The 15,172-nt window shown below is 41.4% G+C and overlaps 1 protein-coding gene across 1 annotated transcript in view; it reads left to right on the plus strand.

Moving 5' to 3' along the window:
* Nucleotides 1–577: 577 nt before the first annotated feature.
* Nucleotides 578–15,172, plus strand: part of LOC109869774 (probable G-protein coupled receptor 156) — a 36,836-nt gene continuing 22,241 nt past the window's right edge. The window contains exon 1 of the mRNA XM_020460030.2: nt 578–864. The gene's annotated coding sequence lies outside the window, so the exon portion shown is untranslated. The remainder of the gene's footprint in view (nt 865–15,172) is intronic.

Consider the following 15,172-nt stretch of genomic DNA (forward strand, 5'->3'; position numbering starts at 1 on the left):
TGAGTCCTTATCAAACTCGCCTCCTCCTGCTCTTCCGAATCAATCACTGTCCCGTCCTTCGGGGCCCAGAGGATATCCCTCCCCTAGACGCATCGTCCTAGGCGCCGCAGCACTGTCTGGACGTGAACGCTGTGTTGTGGGGGACTGTGGGGGGTTTGATCATGTTAATACTTCACTTCAACGGTTAGTTTTGAGTAACATTTGGTTGAGATGTCAACTGACGTGAATTCAACGTGTCACCATGTCATCAGATATATATTTGTTGTTTATTAAATGACGCGGAAACAACGCTGATGTAACCACTTGTTGCCCACTGGGAGGCGACACAGGCAATTTCTATTTCCGTGGGTTTCTCGGCTGGGGAACTCAGTCAAAACTAAACAAACGGTAGTTGTGTTTGGTGAAACTGCATTGTCAAATACCCCCTTGTCAAATACCCCCTGTGCTCCCATGTTCTCTATTTGCAAACAATATGTGCCCGCGAGTTGAATACAGCTTCCGCGCTATCCACTAACGTTAATTACAGCGACACACACACTCCCTTCCTCAATATCTCACTCCCCCCTGCTCATGAAAACTTGTTGCAATTCTGAATGTACTTTTTCTCACTGACACCAGGGCAAATTTTGGGGTAGGATTTAGGAGAGTTCTCATTTGTCATAAAAAGGATTATCAAAGAAGTCTTCGAATTGGATTCTTGTAAGTGTTTCACAATGGGTCGCAGTGGAGTTGGAGCTAAACTCCACTGAACAGTTTGTTTTACTTGGTGAGACGCCAGCGATGGAGCGAGGACAGCGTCGAGGCGCCGGGACACTCTACGCACCATACGGACATTAATTACCGGGAAGTTAGCTACTCCGTCAGGTTCGTCTGCATACGTTATCTTTCTGTTTCGTCTTCTCTCTGTTAATAAATTGATCCTTTATTATCGAGAGACGGAATCATAGACCATAACACCGAAACTAGTTGCTAATATGTGTGATTGTGCTATTGCAAAAATACCCACCCGATGTATCTATTTTTTAATCAAATAAAGTTTGAAGATGTGCGTTAGAATCATAGCTTTTGAAATGGAATGTGATTTTAAATGAGATTTTCATGAAAACCTATATGATAAACCAGTGCAGGAAAGTATGCCATTCATTGAGTTGGTGGTAGACTTTTGAGATTGAAAATTAGGATTTGAACCCTGTACGTTTTTTAAAATTAAAGGCCCAGTGCAGTAAAAACGTGAAATTTCTGTGTTTTATGTATATTTCCACTCTATTCGGTTGGAATAATACTGTGAAATTCCAGTAATGCCTGTCTTACTAGATTCATTCATTTATATAAATTCAATTTTAAAAATGTATCAGCAAATTAAAAGAGAACAAATATCCAGGGAATGATGGCCTTGCTAGTGAATTCTATAAATATTTTCAGGAGGATATTGTTGAATTTGTATTTAATGTTTTTAAGGAGGCAATTGATTTAGGGGCCCTGTCTGTTTTTATGACACAAGGACTAATTTCTGTAATACCCAAACCAAACAAAGATCCTATGATAGAAAATTGGAGACCAATCACATTAATGAACAATGATGGAAAGCTACTTGCATCCATCTTTGCAGAAAGACTTAAAAAGGTCTTGGCCAAATCATTGATGATACCCAGTCTGGTTTTATGAAGGGCAGACATATATGTAATAAAATTCGACTAGTACAGGACTTGATAGACTACAATGGAAGATATCTTTATTTTATTTGTAGACTTTTACAGGGCATTTGATACAGTTGAACATTATTTTCTTTTTGAGACTCTTCAATTTTTTTGGTTTTGGTCAATATTTTCTACGTGTAATTAAGACATTTTACAATAATAGTAACAGCTCTGTTAAATTATCCCATGGAACTTCGCATTAGACGCGGAATTAAAGAAGGATGCCCAATTTCTCCTTTCTTATTTGTATTGTTTACACAAGTTATGGCACTTCATATAAATAAGGATTGTTTTATGGGTAATCAGATACAAGATAAAGAGATAAAATGTTCACAATTGTTTTTGAAAGATCATAATGAAGTCAGGAAAGCTATTGAGGGTATTACAGTTTCTCAGTCGCTTTGGTGCATTTTTCACATCATCACTAACATGTGCAAAATAATAAGTGCATTTCTCAGAACAATTTGTACAAACTGCAATATACAATAGATATGTTTCTAAAGCTAGTCAGTCACAAAAAATCCTTAGTACATCTCTCAAAAGTAAATATTCATGCCAATGATCATGTCAGTGTCATCAAAATGATAAGTCATTGAGTCACGAACAAGGTCGCCAAAATGTTTAGGCATGTTGTCAATGTAACTGTGTACTTTGACAGTATTACCTGATGTAAACTTAGGCTACAGTTTGGATGACAGCTACTGTATTGAAAATGCACAAGGCTGCACTTCTATGGCATATATCAATTTCAACAGTACTATTTACATATTACTGTATGTGGGTTATTGATTGAAAGAGACTGGACAACCCAAGGGGCACAAAGGAAAAAAAATGAAATTAGAAAGAAACACAGGAAACCACCCCTAAGGCACAACTTTGCCCGCAGCACTGTTGTGCTGTCTCTACACATCCAGACATTCCTGTCTGTCGGCCCACATATTCTCATCCACATCACACCGGATATTTTCCCTTCCAATGCAACGTGGAAAGAATCTTTTGGAATGCCTTATCCATCCTCTGCAGGCGTCTACATGCTGCATCCATTGCAGCCAGCAGGGTCATCTGTGTGTGTGGCTGACGATCGTACACCTTCCACCTCAATGCTGAAAAGAACTCCTCAATTGGGTTAAGGAATGGTGAATAAGGTGGGAGGAATTCTATGAGCATCCTCGGGTGGGTCACAAACCATTGCCTTATGATGTTTGATCAATGGAAACTCACATTATCACAAATGACCACATACTTTGGCAAATCCTCTCTAAACAGACCCCTCTCATCATAAAAAGTTGAGTAGATGCTGGGTGTTGTATGGCCCTATAAGGGGGATATGGGTTAGGACACCATGCTCCGAAATAGCAGCACACATGGTGATATTTCCTCCCCGTTGGCCTGGCAAATCCACAGTAGCTCTGTGACCGATGATATTCCGACCCCGCCTTCTGCATTTGGTCAGGTTGAAGCCAGACTCATCCACGTATACAAAGTTGTGAGAGGGTTAACTTGATTCCAACTCCATTATACGCTATATCCCAGAACACACAGTTGAATTTGTTTTGGTAAGGAAGAGTGACATAAAATGTACATATATTGCATGTTCCTTCCACAGCAATGGAAATGTGTGCAGTTTATGCTTACTGTACTATGTATCACTATAACATGTTGCTGTAAAGTAGTTACATAGATATATGTTTTACCTGTACATACTGGTACCGTAGCTCCTTAACTCTGTCCTCATTCCTTTGGAATGGTACACGGTACAGCTGTTTCATACTCATCTGGTTTCTATGCAGCACCCTGTCGATGGTTGAGATGCTAACCGTATGGATGTTTTCAAAGACATCGTTGTCTTCTATAATGGTCCTTTTGTATTTCCCTGAGTCTCATGGCATTGTTTGCTCGGACCATGGTGCAAATAGCTTCCTCCTGTTGAGGTGTGAAAAGGCGTCCTCTGCCACTGGTTTGAGGTAATCTTGCAGTCCTATATGGGGATTAATGCAGTGATGCATCACACACTTTCACAGACAAAAACTATGCAAACACACATTTTACTGTAAAACATACAGGTGGGTGCATGTAAGGTGCAGTATGTATCTGTATAGAGTATATTTCTGTATGCTGTGAAATACAAGTGGACTACTGTAATATGAAGCATTGTAGGAAGTATACAGTATACTGCTTATATACAGTAACAGTGCATTGTACATTGGTGGACATACCAGTTCTCTTTTCGAAACGTTTGAACTATTGAGGACACGGTTGATCTCCCAATATTCGGCTGCACCCTTCGACCCGCCTCAGCCATTGTAAGGCCATGATTGACAATATGGTCTACAATAGTGGCCCTTATGTCATCAAATATGCGCCTATGTCCTCTTCTGCCTCTTCCTCTGTTTTGCTTTCCACCACACATCCTTGCTCCTCTTCTTCCTCCTCTTGGCTGTTGACCCTGTTCGTTTCCTGGTCCATCCATTATTGGAAAATTGCAACTCTGTGTTGTGGTCTATATATGCTTGCCAATTGATTATTCATGAGATGCACCTTTGAGCAATTTAGACAACTGGTTGATTGTTGGTTGAACTAACACTTTACTACAGTCCTTCATGAGTGAGGGTCAATTTCACCTGCACGATTCATCAATTCACGTTTTTGTACAAAAGGTCTAATAGAAATGTATAAAACTATGCTTGACAGTTTATGACAAATAGTTCAACAATTTTGCATGTAATGGCTTATGCAAGGAACTAATGCCTAGATGTTTTGAGGGGTAAGACTATTCAACAGAGAACCATCTACTATATTTTGATCAACATGACATGAGCAATTGATAATGTGGAAAAAAGCTGACACTTGTACATTATCAATTGCAATTTGTTCAAAGGAATAAGAAATTGCTTTAATGATGTGCACAAGTGACTAGATGATTTGGAATTTGTACAAGTAGTATCAAGAATTGCACTTTTGATCTAAGAAATGCACCAAAGCGACTGAGAAAAACTGTAATGCCTTTTCACATGTGTCTTGTTTATCCCTGTATATTAGGAAATGTGACTTAAACTCAGTATGTAATATCCCTGTAAAAGATGTGATCACATATCTTGCTATTAATGTACGCAGAGATCAGAAAGAAAAGGCCAATTGAAATGTCTCTCCTATTGTAGAGGACATTGTAAAGAGATTTAACTCCTGGTTATTAAGAGATCTTCATCTGGACGTGTGCTTTTATCACAATCTGAAGGTCCAGATGAGTTTATACCTCCCTTGCCTTGGATGTTCCTCTGTCAGTAACTAAAATGGTTGATACCAAACCTCATTATTTAATAAAAGCGGTAATATGTAGCACCCAAAGTGAGGGAGGGTTGAATACTCTGGATTTTAAAACCTCTAATATAATCTTTAAGATCAAATAGATAAAACACTATTTAAGAAATAAGGATTGCATTTGGCATATAATCCCTAATTTAATATTCCAACGGTTTTGGGGTCTAGAATTCTTACTTAAATGCAACTTTGATGTGGGTAAAATCCCTATTAATCTTGCTAACTTTCATAAACAAGTGCTTCTAACTTGGAACCTCATGTACAAACATCATTTTTATCCACATAGATATACAATTTGGAATAATAAAGACATAAAATATAAAAACACATCTTTTTTCCAGAACTGGTTTGACAACAGCATTATCTGGGTTAAACAATTATTGAGTAATGATGGACAACTATATGATTATCCAGAATCCAGGAGAACACACAATGTTACATTCTCTCCTGAGGAGTATCAAATTGTTGTTAGAGCTGTCCCTAAAGGTGCTATTCTTCTTTTAGGAGAGTATAACAGTACTCCAAGTGCAACTGTTTAGGATTTTGTATCCTCAATACAGCTAGAAGGAATTTACATTTTAAACTATAAATGTAATAACATGTATATAAGAAACTATGTCAAGATTTTACTATTCCCTCTGCTAGATTATACTGGAATGAAGCCCCAGGACAAGTGAACTGGAACAAAGTCTCGTTGTTGTCTAGCAAATATTGTATATCTAATAAGGTGAAAGAAGTATCATACAAACTCATTCATAGAATCTACCCTGTAAAGACCTTTATTATACACAGATTTAAAATAGCTATTGACAATAAATGTGTATTTTGTGGTTGTGACCCAGAAACTCTTGACCATTTATTTTGGGATTGTTATGTCATAAGATTTTGGAGTGAGTTAAAATATTTTATCTTAAAAGAAACAACTATTAATGTTAATCTGAGAGACTCTGATATTCTGTTTTATTTTGAGCCAAATGATATGGACTCTGATTTAGCTTTTATAAATACAAAAATGATACAATTATACAATTATCTGCTGCAAAAGATACGTTAATTAGAGTTACCAGCCTCAGAAATTTCAACCAAAACAAATCCTTCACAGAGTTCAAGTAACAGACACATCTCAACATCAACTGTTCAGAGGAGACCTTCATGGTTAAATTGCTGCAAGGAAACCACTACTAAAGGACAGCAATAATAAGATTTTTTTTGCTTTGGCCAAGAAACTTGAGCAATGGACATTAGACTGGTGGAAATATGTCCTTTTGTCTGATGAGTCCAAATTTGAGATTTTTGGTTCACACCCCCATGTCTTTGTGAGACGCAGAGTAGGTGAACAGATGATTTCCGAATGTGTGGTTCCCACCGTGAAGCATGGAGGAGGAGGTGTGATGGTGTGGGGTTGCTTTGCTGGTGACACTGTCAGTGATTTATTTATTCAAGGCACACTTAACCAGCATGGCTACCACAGCATTCTGCAGCGATATGCCACCCCATCTGGTTTGCACTATATGGGACTATCTTTTGTTTTTCAACAGGACAATGACCCAAAACACACCTCCAGGCTGTGTAAGGGCTATTTGACCAAAGAGAGTGATGGAGTGCTGCATCAGATGACCTGGCTTCCATAATCACTTGACCTCAACCCAATTGAGATGGTTTGGGATGAGTTGGACCGCAGAGTAAAGGAAAAGCAGCCAACAAGTGCTCATCGTATGTGGGAACTCCTTCAAGACTGTTTGAAAAGCATTCCTCATGAAGCTGATTGAGAGATTGCCATGAGTGTGCAAAGCTGTCATCAAGGCAAAGGTTGTCTCAAATATATATATATTATTTTTTGGTTACTACATGATTCCATATGTGTTATTTCATAGTTTTAAAGTCTTCACTATTATTTTATAATGTAGAAAATAGTAAAAGAAATAATAATAATACCCATGAATGAGTAGGTGTGTCCTAACTTTTGACTGGTACTGTACATATTATTCAATATTTTCATCCAAACTGCTACTGGGTCTGCATAGCTGTCACGCCTGCTGCCACTCTCCCTCTCAGGTGCTTGAGGGCGCCAGGTTGCCTTTCATTACGCACACCTGTCACCATCATTACGCACTTCTGCGCTCATTGGACTCAGCTGGACTCCTTCACGTTTTAATTGCCTTCCCTATCTGTCTGTTTCCTCTGTTTCATCCCCGTGTCAGCATTATTGTCATTTCTGTTTCCCCTACCAGACGCTGTCTATATTCTGTTCCTGTCCGTGGTGATTAAATGTTCACTCCCTGTACCTGCTTCTCGTCTCCAGCATCGATCCTTACAGAATGCTGACACCACTATACGAAGCATCAGGGAGGTTTTTGTTTTTTGTTTTGTTGGAGACGTTGGGTCCAGGTGCTGTGGCCAATGGAACCGGGGGTGTCTCAGTTGGCTCCTCGGGCTTCTACGCCTTAGCTGGCTAGAGAAGTTTCCTTGTCCCGGTTGGGTTGGCAGGCTCCCATCCCACGTCATAGCTCAGCTGGCTCGTCGGGCTCCTACGCCTCAGCCGGCTCATCGGGCTCCCATCCCACGTCATAGCTCAGCTGGCTCGTCAGGCTCCTACGCCTCAGCCGGCTCATCGGACTCCCATCCCACATCATGCCTCAGCCGACCCATCAGGCTCTCACGCCTCAACAGGATCGTCAGGCTTTCATGCTTCAGCCGGATCTTCAGGCTCCCATGCCTCAGCCCGCTCGCCAGACTCCCATGCCTTGGTCGGCCCGTCAGGCTCTCCCAGGGGGGATGCCGGGTGGCGCCCCTAGGGGGAGGAGGGGGTACTGTCACACCTGCTCTCGCTCTCCCTCTCAGGCTACCTTTCATTACACACACGTCACCATCATTACGCTCATCAGCGCTCATTGGACTCAGCTGGAGTCCTTCACGTTTTAATTTCCTTCCCTATCTGTCTGTTTCCTTTGTTTCATCCCCGTGTCAGCATTATTGTCATTTCTGTTTCCCCTACCAGACGCTGTCTATATTCTGTTCCTGTCCGTGGTGATTAAATGTTCACTCCCTGTACCTGCTTCTCGTCTCCAGCATCGATCCTTACAGAATGCTGACACCACTATACGAAGCATCAGGGAGGTTTTTGTTTTTTGTTTAGATACTTAACTGGCTGAAAGTCTGATCCCCCCTTCTACTCATTGATTTTTACAAGCATACACCCACCTGGGTGATTACAAGATGTGAGAGCTGAGCGAGGTTAAAGTTGGTTGCCAACCACCATAAAAAATCCACAGAAGAGAAGAAGAAGAAAGAAAGATGATTGAGGAGAGATTCATCAAGTTTATCATGTTTATCTCACAGGACAAATTAGCTAGCAACAGCAAGCTAGCTAAATGTCCAAGAATGCTTCATGTGTGTTTCGACCTGTCCCCAAATGAATATAGTTGGTTTTGGTATTTTATCCTGTGTGTCATGAACGCGTCTGGTGGGGATAAACAAATTCTAAATGCGCACAATGGCAGATTCATGCGCGGAGACGGTTCGATCAGCATGTAAGAGCTGTTTGAAAAGACTGCCTGTAATTTCAGCCTGTTTTGGTGACATCACCAGGCAGTAAATTAGTTAATAAACCAATAAGAGAGTTCCAAACCTCTCTGCCAATAACAGCTATTTTTAATTTTCCCCCTCCCAACTCAGACCACTCCCAGAGAGTTCTGCCAACATTTTTGCTTGCGAAATTGCTCTTTATTAAGAAGCCATTTTTGTTTATTTTGGACCATTTTATCACAGTAAGGTTACCCAGAAAATATTTTATATTGAGATTAAAAAGGCTGCATTGAACATTTAATTGTTTTAATTTGAGATTTTAATATTTTTCACTCTTTTTATTTTCTCAAATATTTTTTATCAGAGGTTTATAAGACAAAGCAGACTGTTTGAAACATGCTTATTTTCAGGCTGTTTAAAGTAAAACACATTCTGGAATTGATTTCATGTTTATGGGTATGGGAGACCAGGGATGAAGTTAACACTTTCAATATCTACAAGCAGAGACAAGCTAGACTAACTCTGCCCCAGCTATGATCTAAGCCCACATCATGTAGAGAAGGTGCTAAACCAAAGTAGGATGATTTTATTAGCAAAAATGTGTTTTCGAAGAGGGAAAGCAGAAAACCTAAACAAAAATAATCAAATCTATACATTTTCTCCCTGTTGGCTTTAAGCAAGGGCAAGCAATGCCAATAACTGCATTCTTACACTTGATCATCTTTAGAATAAATTGCAAAATGGATTACAGCGTGAGGTGGAATGTTTCAATATTGCCCCTGCAGAACACTGGCCACGCTTTGTCCAGCCATGCTGACCGCATGCAGTTCACCCATTGCTCCCGCACCACCCTTCTTAAATGGAGAGAGGGGATTGGGTCAGGCAAACTGACAGGGACAATACATGGATGAAACATCATTTCTCTATTTAAAGGGTGGACAATAGTAGAAACATAGCCACCTATCACTGACAGTCCTACTGGCCATTGATCTCTGACTATACATCATCTAACAGGTGAACATAATGGATGTAGCCGAGTGAGGTGACTAGTGAAAGTTGTCACGAGGCTAACTATAAGCTCTGACAGTAAAGTTGTCTTGTCCGCCCAAGACCAGGACAAATGTAGACAGAGACACACCTTATAACCATTATGCAGTGTACTGTCAAAACATGTCCGTCACCTTGCAGCCGGGGCTGGAATCGGCTTTCATGTGCGTTGCTCATGCTGAACTCCGTGTTGGGTGTTAACTGACCTTTGTTGACCTCGTCAAGGTGGCATACTTTTCAACGTGGTTGAAACTGATGGAGAGGATTTTGAAAAACCGGTGGAAAGCCTCTTTGGCCCGGTTGTGTCTGCAGGAATGTCCAACGCTGTGATCTAAACTGGGAAAATTATGAACGAATACGAGGAAGGAAACTACAGGCAATTCCCAGACCCCCAGAAAAGAAATGGAAGAAGTCATTATCCATTGGACAAGACAACTACAATTCATGTCATCTTAATCGGCCTAATTACGACTTATACCATATGCTGTCTGATATAAGGCATGGTTGTTTGTATGCTTACAGGCTTTGGTGGCATTATAGTAACTTGTGTCTTTTAACTGGTAGTTGTTGAGGGTTGTTGGCCAGAGAGGAAGCATGTACATTCTGATGATCCTTGTTTTAGTCGATAACTTATTTACCCACTGAAATTGAAAAACAATCCTGGCACTAGACCTCTGATTATAGATCCAATGCAGGCACTAGACCTCTGATTATAGATCCAATGCAGGCACTAGACCTCTGATTATAGATCCAATGCAGGCACTAGACCTCTGATTATAGATCCAATGCAGGCACTAGACCTCTGATTATAGATCCAATGCAGGCACTAGACCTCTGATTATAGATCCAATGCAGGCACTAGACCTCTGATTATAGATCCAATGCAGGCACTAGACCTCTGATTATAGATCCAATGCAGGCACTAGACCTCTGATTATAGATCCAATGCAGGCACTAGACCTCTGATTATAGATCCAATGCAGGCACTAGACCTCTGATTATAGATCCAATGCAGGCACTAGACCTCTGATTATAGATCCAATGCAGGCACTAGACCTCTGATTATAGATCCAATGCAGGCACTAGACCTCTGATTATAGATCCAATGCAGGCACTAGACCTCTGATTATAGATCCAATGCAGGCACTAGACCTCTGATTATAGATCCAATGCAGGCACTAGACCTCTGATTATAGATCCAATGCAGGCACTAGACCTCTGATTATAGATCCAATGCAGGCACTAGACCTCTGATTATAGATCCAATGCAGGCACTAGACCTCTGATTATAGATCCAATGCAGGCACTAGACCTCTGATTATAGATCCAATGCAGGCACTAGACCTCTGATTATAGATCCAATGCAGGCACTAGACCTCTGATTATAGATCCAATGCAGGCACTAGACCTCTGATTATAGATCCAATGCAGGCACTAGACCTCTGATTATAGATCCAATGCAGGCACTAGACCTCTGATTATAGATCCAATGCAGGCACTAGACCTCTGATTATAGATCCAATGCAGGCACTAGACCTCTGATTATAGATCCAATGCAGGCACTAGACCTCTGATTATAGATCCAATGCAGGCACTAGACCTCTGATTATAGATCCAATGCAGGCACTAGACCTCTGATTATAGATCCAATGCAGGCACTAGACCTCTGATTATAGATCCAATGCAGGCACTAGACCTCTGATTATAGATCCAATGCAGGCACTAGACCTCTGATTATAGATCCAATGCAGGCACTAGACCTCTGATTATAGATCCAATGCAGGCACTAGACCTCTGATTATAGATCCAATGCAGGCACTAGACCTCTGATTATAGATCCAATGCAGGCACTAGACCTCTGATTATAGATCCAATGCAGGCACTAGACCTCTGATTATAGATCCAATGCAGGCACTAGACCTCTGATTATAGATCCAATGCAGGCACTAGACCTCTGATTATAGATCCAATGCAGGCACTAGACCTCTGATTATAGATCCAATGCAGGCACTAGACCTCTGATTATAGATCCAATGCAGGCACTAGACCTCTGATTATAGATCCAATGCAGGCACTAGACCTCTGATTATAGATCCAATGCAGGCACTAGACCTCTGATTATAGATCCAATGCAGGCACTAGACCTCTGATTATAGATCCAATGCAGGCACTAGACCTCTGATTATAGATCCAATGCAGGCACTAGACCTCTGATTATAGATCCAATGCAGGCACTAGACCTCTGATTATAGATCCAATGCAGGCACTAGACCTCTGATTATAGATCCAATGCAGGCACTAGACCTCTGATTATAGATCCAATGCAGGCACTAGACCTCTGATTATAGATCCAATGCAGGCACTAGACCTCTGATTATAGATCCAATGCAGGCACTAGACCTCTGATTATAGATCCAATGCAGGCACTAGACCTCTGATTATAGATCCAATGCAGGCACTAGACCTCTGATTATAGATCCAATGCAGGCACTAGACCTCTGATTATAGATCCAATGCAGGCACTAGACCTCTGATTATAGATCCAATGCAGGCACTAGACCTCTGATTATAGATCCAATGCAGGCACTAGACCTCTGATTATAGATCCAATGCAGGCACTTTAAAAAAAATCTCAATATCAAATCATTTCTGAGTAACAATTAAGTACCTTATTGTGATTGTTTAGAATTACAATGGTCAAAAATTAACAAAAATAGCTTCTTAGCAAAGAGCAATTTCTCAATCAAGAATTTTGCTTGTACTGTCTGGGAGTGGTTTGAGTGGGGGGAACTGAAAAGTAGCTGTTATTGGCAGAGAGGTTTGGAACTCTCTTTCGTATTGGTCTAGTAACCCCTATACTCGTGGATAGGGATAAGTTGAAATGTTTCTTACAGAAGAAATATGGAAAGCATACAGTATGCATAACCATGGAATCAATTAAAGGGAACAGTTTGGAGATTATGGGAGTTTATGAAAACTAAAGGTGAGGACACAACAGTTCACCTGACACACGACTGAATCCAAATGTTACACTGTTCATTTTATGTGGATGTTGTATTTTCTGTACTTTTTGCCACATTTGTTGATAACGCAGTCTGAAAATACTCTGGATACATTCACTAACATGAGAATATTCCTGGAGAATGTGGGGTAGGTGCAACATAAGACATACAAATAACAAAGCTTTTAGTAAGAGGCCTAGTTTCACGCTTTTAATGTCACATGCACAAAGTACAGTGAAATGCCTTTCTTGTAAACTCAAAACCCAACCATGCAGTAATCAATAACAATGTAATACTAAAGATAACAAGGTTGAACAAAAACACGAGAAATAAAAATAAGAAGAACATGATAAAGTAAGTAAGCATACTATATACAGGGTCAGTCAGTTTCAGTATTTACAATGGTCAGGGATACTGGAGTGGTAGAGGTAGATATGTATAGGGGAAAGGTGACTAGGCATCAGGATATATAATAAACAGAGTAGCAGCAGAGTATATGATGATTGTATGTGAGTGGGCATATAAATCTATGTGTATATTATGTGTGTAAGGAAATGATGTGAGTGAGTGTTTGTGTGTGTGTGTTGGAGTGTCAGTGTGCTTGAGTGTGTACAGCCCTCTGAGTGTGCATAGAGACCGTGCAAACATGTATTACAAGGGTCAACTCAGATAGTCTGTGTAGCCATTTTGTTATCTATTTAACAGTCTTATGGCTTGGGGGTAGAAGCTGTTCATGAGCCTGTTGGTGTCAGACTTGATGCACCTTTACCGCTTTCCATGCAGAACGAGAGAGAACAGTCTATGTCTTGGGTGGATGGAGTCTTTAATGATTTTTCCGGGCCGTCCTTTCACACTGCCTGATATACTGGGCTGCTTGTACCACCCTCTGTAGCGCCATGTGATAGAGGGCGATGCTATTGCCATACCAAGCAGTGATGCAGCCAGTCAAGATGCTCTTATTGGTACAGCTGTAGAACTTTTTGAGGATTTCAGGGCTCATGTCAAATCTTCTCAACCTCCTGAGGGGGAAGAGGTGCAGTTGCACCTTCTTCATGACTGTTGATGTGTGTGGACCATTTGAAGTCCTTTGTGATTTGGACACCGAGGAACTTGAAGCTCTCGACCCGCTCTACTGCAACACTGTTGATGTGGATGGGGGACGGGCCCGCCCCCCCATTTCCTGTAATCCACGAACAGCTACTTGGTCTCACTGACATTGAGGGAGAGGTTGTTGTTCCGGCACCACACTGCCGTCCTCCCTGTAGGCTGTCTCATAGTGGCTAGACTGCAAACTCTCCTTCCAGACTCATATCAAACATCTCCAATCGAAAATCAAATCAAGAGTCGGCTTTCTATTCCGCAACAAAGCCTCCTTCACTCACGCCGCCAAGCTTACCCTAGTAAAACTGACTATCCTACCGATCCTCGACTTCGGCGATGTGATCTACAAAATGGCTTCCAACACTCCACTCAGCAAACTGGATGCACTCTATCACAGTGCCATCCGTTTCGTCACTAAAGCACCTTATACCACCCACCACTGCGACTTGTATGCTCTAGTCGGCTGGCCCTCGCTACATATTCGTCGCCAGACCCACTGGCTCCAGGTCATCTACAAGTCCATGCTAGGTAAAGCTCCGCCTTATCTCAGCTCACTGGTCACGATGGCAACACCCATCCGTAGCACGCGCTCCAGCAGGTGTATCTCACTGATCATCCCTAAAGCCAACACCTCATTTGGCCGCCTTTCGTTCCAGTACACTGCTGCCTGTGACTGGAACGAATTGCAAAAAATCGCTGAAGTTGGAGACTTTTATCTCCCTCACCAACTTCAAACATCAGCTATCTGAGCAGCTAACCGATCGCTGCAGCTGTACATAGTCTATTGGTAAATAGCCCACCCTTTTTCTCCTACCTCATCCCCATACTGTTTTTATTTATTTACTTTTCTGCTCTTTTGCACACCAATATCTCTACCTGTACATGACCATCTGATCATTCATCACTCCAGTGTTAATCTGCAAAATTGTAATTATTTGCCTACCTCCTCATGCCTTTTGCACACATTGTATATAGACTCCCCCTTTGGTTTCTACTGTGTTATTGACTTGTTAATTGTTTACTCCATGTGTAACTCTTTGTTGTCTGCTCACACTGCTATGCTTTATCTTGGCCAGGTCGCAGTTGCAAATGAGAACTTGTTCTCAACTAGCCTACCTGGTTAAATAAAGGTGAAATAAAAATAAAATAAAATAGTCGCCGGTGTTCAGGCCTACCTCCGTCGTGTCATCAGAGAACTTGATGATGGTGTTGGAGTCGTGCGTGGCCATGCAGTCGTAGGTGAACAGGGAGTACACGAGGGGACTAAGCACACCAGCCCAATGGGTCAGTGGCGGCCCTCACACCCAGCATGATGTTGTTATTGTCGAAGCCTGCATAAAATGCATTGAGTTTCATCTGGTAGAGAGGCGTTGTTGGGCAGATCGTGTCTGGGTTTTCCTTTGTAATCCGTAATGGACTGTAGCCCCTGCCACATGCGGCGGGCGTATGATATGGGAATCTGAAGTGCACATTTGGACTCAC

This window comes from Oncorhynchus kisutch, linkage group LG2 (genome assembly GCF_002021735.2).
Source record: "Oncorhynchus kisutch isolate 150728-3 linkage group LG2, Okis_V2, whole genome shotgun sequence".
Lineage (NCBI taxonomy): Eukaryota > Metazoa > Chordata > Actinopteri > Salmoniformes > Salmonidae > Oncorhynchus > Oncorhynchus kisutch.